The sequence below is a fragment of the Berghia stephanieae genome, chromosome 8 (assembly GCF_034508935.2).
Source record: "Berghia stephanieae isolate SIO BIC M18660-M18661 chromosome 8, UCSD_Bste_1.3, whole genome shotgun sequence".
Lineage (NCBI taxonomy): Eukaryota > Metazoa > Mollusca > Gastropoda > Nudibranchia > Aeolidiidae > Berghia > Berghia stephanieae.
In genome coordinates, this window is record NC_088367.1 from 8309863 (window position 1) to 8317528 (window position 7666).

General features: G+C 34.5%; 1 protein-coding gene across 3 annotated transcripts in view; it reads right to left on the reverse strand.

Moving 5' to 3' along the window:
• Window positions 1-3354, reverse strand: part of LOC144978113 (protein kinase C and casein kinase substrate in neurons protein 1-like) — a 58772-nt gene extending 55418 nt beyond the window's left edge. Inside the window, exon 1 of one of the 3 annotated variants that reach the window (XM_078923733.1) lies at window positions 3215-3354. The gene's annotated coding sequence lies outside the window, so the exon portion shown is untranslated. Of the gene's footprint in view, window positions 1-2498; window positions 3010-3214 lie in introns of those variants that run through there. The other 2 variants (XM_078923731.1, XM_078923738.1) reach the window with 2 other exon arrangements.
• Between the last annotated feature and the right edge of the window lie 4312 nt (window positions 3355-7666).

The window sequence follows — 7666 nt, forward strand, 5'->3', positions numbered from 1 at the left end:
TAATAATAATAATAATAATAATAATAATAATAATAATAATAATAATAATAATAATGCTGAAAACTTATATAGCGCTAAAATTCCGAGACATCAGACTCTAAGCGCTTAAATTACAAATTACTTAGGCTGAAACATAATCATTTACACACACAAGCACACACACACACACACAACACAACGCACAACACAAACCAAACCTATCTTGCTTCTCATACATATATTTATACACTTGTATGTTCATATGGATAAAGTATTTATACACTTGTATGTTCATATGTTGAAAACGGTAGGGGCTGCCTGAAGTCGGTGATCGTGAAAATACTAACGAAAGAGTGAAAATGGAAAGGCTTCGTATGGGAACAAAACAGACAATGGACGTTTCGGGTACTGTACCTTTGTCAGCACAACAATACACAAATTAACGTGGAAAACAATTATTCACAGACATCTGACAACCCACAGACTTTTATACTATACTTCCTGAAATCAATATGTATATATAACAAACGGAAGCTTTAAGAAACAAGAATTCAAGTCCAAAAGGACATTAATTAAGTAATGATTTCATTTCATGTCATCATAAAATAGAAATCAATAAACATTTAATAAAAATATGATACCTCATATTATCTGAATGTCGGATTATCATTTCAAAAGTTTAGATGACTACTCAAATTTTACAATGATGTAAGACTATATTCTACTATATTTGTGACTATTTGACAATCTCACGGTAAGCAGATCGCCAGCTGGAATAAAACTTAACTCACTCAAACCTAAAGCCGACTATCTCGATATGCATTTAACATCTGTCCACTACCCTGCAGTACTCTGACAGTTCCGGTTTTTAGAGTCTTTGCCAAGATGAGGGTCATTCTAATCGATCAATATTTGAAGGATGAGTTTTCTGGCCAAAATTTTAAAGACGTGTTTTTTTTCCGAGTACGACAGTACTAATGACCAGTATGGACTTTTCCAATGAAATGATCTAACAAGTCATAATTCTAAATAGAAATAGGCACTATTGTTCTATAGGTGAACCATTTTTGTTTTAAAACAGACTATACTAAAACTATACTTCCTTTGGTCCAAAGGTTTTTGTAGGAAATCTAATATAAATAGAAAGTGCATCATGTTGGCAATTTTTCAATAACTCAAAATGAGTTTGGCTACATTTACTTCCTCATTATTTACATTCTTGTCAGTTGAATAATATGCACATAATATTTGAAGAGTTACTGTTTTTTATTTTTACATTAGCGGTAGTGGTAGTTAATTTACTATGAACATGCCTAATTTTACATACACACACAGATAGATAGATAGATAGATAGATAGATAGATAGATAGAGAGAAAGAGAGAGAGAGAGAGAGAGAGAGAGAGAGAGAGAGAGAGAGAGAGAGAGAGAGAGAGAGAGAGGCTCTAGTACAGCGACATTGAAGTACCTCACAATGATCTCTTTTCATAAACACATCCTTGAAAAATTCAAAATTCAAGCACAGCATAGAGAATGACATGTCCACAGATTTCACTAAAATAGTCTCTTCAATGGTACTCTCTCTCTCTCTCTCTCTCTCTCTCTCTCTCTCGTAACAATGTAAATCATTTATACCGCACCTATTCCATAAACAAAAAGCTCTAGTCTAGGCACCTTTTCAATACAAATATCAATGCTACAGTTATGAGGTAATTCACAAAACATGCCTAAGACATTCATATCATGAAAATTAATCCACAAATGGAAACTAGTTTTAATCTATCAAATATATTCATAATAAAATATGCCTTAATATTTGTCTTAAAAATAGCTTCTGTATTGCATTTTCTTAAGGAAGTTGGAAGAGAGTTCCACATAAGCATTGAAGACTGTAAAGTAAAGTAGTAGGTATTTGATATATCTGATTAGAGTGACAAATTAGGGAGGAGACACCGATGTAAAATATAAATCTGAAAAAGTGTGTATGAAACAGTGTCAGACAAAGCAAGAAAGAAAAAATACAAGAAAAAAAAAACAATTGTCCTCACTCGACTGGGTAGGCAGTCCAGGCAAGCTGATTCTTTCTTCTTGTACTTGTATTTTTCTTACTTGCTTTGTCTCAAACTGCTAGATTCATACACACTTTTTCAGATCTTATTTGATTAAAGCATTCTTTATAGTCTGAGGGTAAAGCATAATTGTGTTGGTGTTAAAGTCAGAATCCTATCATATCAAATCAAAAGAAAGTTTGATAAAAATGATTTCCACTTCTTCAAAACAACTATATTCCTAAATCATATATGACATATAGGTACTGAACTGTGAAAAATAACGCCTCTCTAATTTCGGAAAAGTTTAAGTTCTTTCACGTTTAGACTCGAGTCTAAAAGAACTCTTAAATGTTTCCTTTGGCTAATCCTAGGGGGCTAGAGGCTAGAACCTCGAGACAGAGTAAATGGTAACAACAGAGAAGCAAGGGCCCTTGGCAAGGAGTAAGAATACCTTTCTATGGATACGCACCTTTTCTTCTCAAGTGGTAAAAAGTCTGCTTCCAATTCCAACAAATCGTAATTATTTCTTATTATGTAGACGTCTAGCCTCTATAGTCTATAGGCCAAGACTAATAAGCTATAAATTTAATCACTACCGTTACCGATCGTTTGATTTTGATTGTAAAAAAATCACAATACAATGAAATACGATCGTCCACTTACGTATTTTCTTTCCTTATCTAGGACTATCTAGATCTATGATTCATAATTTAGAGGCTTATAGAATCAATACAAACTTTTCGGATTATGGAACTTTTAAAAAGTTTTTAAATTAATTCAATTCAATTAAAATTAAAATTTAAATGTAAAATTTAAAACTTCAACTCTGGAATTAAAACTGCATATTCATCTTGTTATCATCTCAAAGTCAAAGCCACTAAGAGATGCATTTGATTTACATTAAGTACAATTCCTCATTTACTGATAAAATGAGAACATCAAAAGTAATAGCAGTAGGCTTGGTTGGTGTGTTTATGAATGAATGAACCCGAATTGTTTGCATTCTACCGCTGGACACGCCCAAAAACAAGATCAGAGATGAACTCCGGTCCTCTTTCCAAATAAACGAAGACTAATAAGCCTTAAATTTAATCACTACCGATCATTTACATGTAAATTCACTTGTCAAGCAAAACTTATAACGCATAAAATGAAATACGATCGTCCACTAACGTATTTTCTTACCTGATGTTCCTGTTTTCCTCTCGACTTCTCAAGACGATCGATGCAAACAATAAAAATGGCGAATAACTTAAAATCAAATGAGAAGAGAAGAAGCATGAAAGAAAAACATTGGACATTGCCGAGAATTTCTATGTTAAATCAAACCAGCAGTAAATACACTAAACCAGATTGCTGGGTCAACAGGGGAACTTACTCAAAGATTTAACACGATAAATAAAGATTAGCACAGTTATATCTCTTTAAATTAGACAGTTGCATGATTTTTAAATATATTATAAGTTCCATCATCTCCAATGAAAATAGATATACTTTATTCATAAAAAATAAATAAATAGATAAATAAATAAAATAATATTAAAATTAAAACAAAACAAAACCGAAAATTCGTTTACAGGCGCGGCATGCATAAAATGTACAAATATAAAGATAAGAATTTATGGCGACAATGTAATATTAGTTTTATAAAGTGAAATATGTTGTCTCTATGACCCCTAGTTTGAATTTATATGTAAATGCATAAAAATATATAAATGTAGAATTAAGACTTTTGTTACTTTTATAAATTGAAATAGATTATTCTTATGGCCACTAATTCAAACTTGTATATTAAAAAAAAATAGTAGATAGGTATTTAATTTAAATCACAGTTGCGCATTAAAAATTTGAACACTATTTGGTCGTGTTGTCTTTGTTTTTATAGATATAAGGCGACGGCTCCTCGTGGATAACTTAATATATTTGCGAAGGGGGTGATCGCCATCCTTCATAACTTTCTCTAATTTACTAAGAAAAAATCTCTTGAACAGTTCTTCCACATTTGAAATTGGGTGAGTATAACTCCTGGCCTTATTATGTAATTATCCTATCAATTTTTAAATGTCACAAATACTGGTCAATGTAAATGGTGCTGCTCGAAGCTCGAAGAAATAAATTACAATGTGAAATTGAATGTAAGATTCAATTTGATATACGAGAATAGATAAAATGGACGTTTCGGCTTTCCCCTTTATCAACAAATCAGGATGAATGAAAGGAACACGACAGACGAATCAGATAATGTGGTAGTGGCGTTGTTAAGATGAATGTTATAATAACAATAATATTACTATCATTAATAATAATAATAATAATAATAATAATAATAATAATAATAATAATAATAATAATGAATACACACACAAGCACACACAACCACACACACACACACACACACACACACACACACACAACCAAAACAAAAACACAGAATACCAAACGAACCAAAAAATGACATTTCACTTTACTTATATATATATATATATATATATATATATATATATATATATATATATATGTATATATATAATATATATATATATATATATATATATTGTACATATATATATATATATATATATATATATATATATATATATATATATATATATATATATATGAGTGTTGGTGGGTACTTGTAGGTACGAAAGTGCTCGATAATGATGGTTAGAGCTAATATAGAATGCAAATTTTCACTCACATTTTTGTGGCCGAGACGACTCGTTTCTGTGTTTTCCACGTCTTCAGTCGGCGTAATCCATGGATATTATATATATATATATATATATATATATATATATATATATATATATATATATATATATATATATATATAATATATATATATTTGTGTCATCCGTCATCGCGAACAATGTTGCCAGATGGCCACGTGTGTGACCAAATATATAATTTTGTTTCTTTTATTAAATTTTATTCATCTATTTTTGTCTCAGTGACATTTATCCTAGTCTATTCAAATTTCTGTTTGTTAAAATTTAGTTCATTTTAAGTGGGCCAGTCTTAATAGTGAAAGCTATATGATTTTCTATTTAGCCACTTTTGAAGTCGAATTTGATCAGGTTAAAGTCTGGCCATCTGGCAGCCTTGCCTCGCTCACGTCATTTTCGTGTCGCGCGATGGGGGAGCAAAATGAAAATGGCCGTCTCCATATTTTCACTCATTGAAATGCAAATTGGGTTGATGTTTTGTGAGAATACGGGAAAAGTACTTATCATAATCCAATGAAATTTCAAATATAATTAGAAGAAATGTGCATATATAACCTTATGAGCGACAAAATCTCTCCTTTTTCTAGTTTTAGAAATATTGTACTCCAAAGAGTAAAGATATATTTGTAACGGTCTTCTGGTAATCGTACGAGTTTTGTCGCTTGACACAATCTAAAATGACCTATTTTCTAACTGTGTGCCAACTTTCAGTCATATTCATCGATAAACAGCGTCGTAATTAATTTTTTAAAATAGCATGTACGGAACGGCTTCGTCCCATATTATGTCGCGAATTTGGGCTCTTCGTGAGCGAAAAAGAGGCCCAAAGATTTGTGCGGGATAGTCATTGCTAATTTGAATGGAGGCATCCCCCAGCTTCAAATCTGTTTCTCTTTTCCACTTCCTGTTCCCCACATACAGCACCTCCGTCTTATCATCATTCAGTTTCAGTCTGTTCTCATTCATCCTTTTCTTAACACTTGGGATACAATTCTTACTATCGGCTGATACTTCTTGTACATTTCTCGTATTGGAAACGCAGTACAATTGCGTATCATCAGCGTATTGGTGGTAAGACAGACCGAAACTTCTGATGATTTTAGACAGAGGGCCAACGTACAGAACAAAAAGGACGGGTCCAAGTACTGAACCCTGGGGAACCCCACAATCAAGAAAGATTTCCTCACATACAAATCAACCGAGATCGAACCCGGGTGCAGTCGAGATTTTATTTTTCTGACCCCCTGTCCACCCTGCAGTTATTGGGTAGCTGGATCTGTTAGATCTGGCGGAAAGTACTTTACCGTCCTATTCAAAGGATAGTAAGCAATTCCTATTGTCCGTTTCAGGCTTTAGAAACCGGGATAAACTCCGGCTCCATGGGCCTAATGGCTCTGAGGAACTACTTTATATACACACACACACACTTGCGATCAAAAGAAAGTATACAAATTTAAAATCGTCGTTACTTTTTTATCGAAGGCTAATGATTTTCCACTGAGTTGTTTATCATTAGCCTTTCTGTGTACCGATAGTCGATGTTTTTGTTTTTGACCTGAAATTCGCTCACCACATCGCGCACGTGCTAAAATGACCTTTTAGCCCCTTACTCTGGACAGGAAGTGTGTAGATTATTTTTTTTTTCCATCCGTGTCTTCTTGAAAATATTTTCAAGGCAGGAAAACACAATACAAAATACCATCCATTAATCTACGCGATGCTACGACTTAGTTTAGAACAACGTGCACGTGCCATTTGTCATCTTCAAGCTGGACAGTCTGTGACCAATGTCGCAAGAATGATTAATATCACAAGGAGAACTGAGATAGTATGCGCTTGGCTAAGAAGCTCATGCCATAACATTGCCATCCGGAAGTATAACGGACCAACACACAAAACTATGTGTACCCATGAACTTTTATAGTCGGGTTAATACAGTTCAGTGAGCATTATTCATAAACGCAGATGGCAAAAAAACAATAACAAATACCTGAGTGACGTCATCTTCGAACTATCTTTAGTCGTTAGTGGATCGATTTGAAATGACACCAACGGTAAGGGACTTACGAATATACAGTTCTCCTTGTCATATTAACCCCCCCCCCCCCCCCCCCCCCCCCCCCCAACAGTGCTTTTCTAAACATCCTATTAATAATAAGTGGTCTTGTATATTTATTTTAACATTTTATTTCATCTTTTTCTATCTTTCGCCCTTAATTTTTCTTATTTTCCTCGGACGCTTAGATACTTGATCTAAGGCATGGCCTCGTATGACCGCCCGTTTTGAAGTGCTTTACGATTACACGAAGGTGAGCAGTAGCTGTGTTATCGATTCGGAGACGCTAGGGCGACACGAACACGAACACATAGACACCGATACAGACATGTTTACACGGATACACTCAGGAGCACCCATCCCTGCTACCCCTTCAAACACACACACACACACACACACACAGGCACACACAAACACCTCCCCCCCCCCCCCCTCTTCTCTCTCTCTCTCTCTCTCTCTCTCTCTCTCTCTCTCTCTCTCTCTCTCTCTCTCTCTCACACACACACAAACACGAACACACACACACGCACACAAACACATACACTAAAATACATATCCACGCCCATCCACAAAGTCGCTAAAACACAACCATACACATAACTCACACCCCTTCGCACGACGCGCACACACAAACACAGTCACGAAATGTGTATACACACACACACACACACACACACACACACACACACACACACACACACACACACACATATATATAAACTCGCTCACAACGTCACAGCGTCACAGGAGAATGGGGCGACACGCACGCGCAAGGTAGGCGAGCCAAGACCCTCGTGCTGCCAGACTGTATTTTAGTTGCCAAATTATAATTCATGGAAAGATAGGGCAACT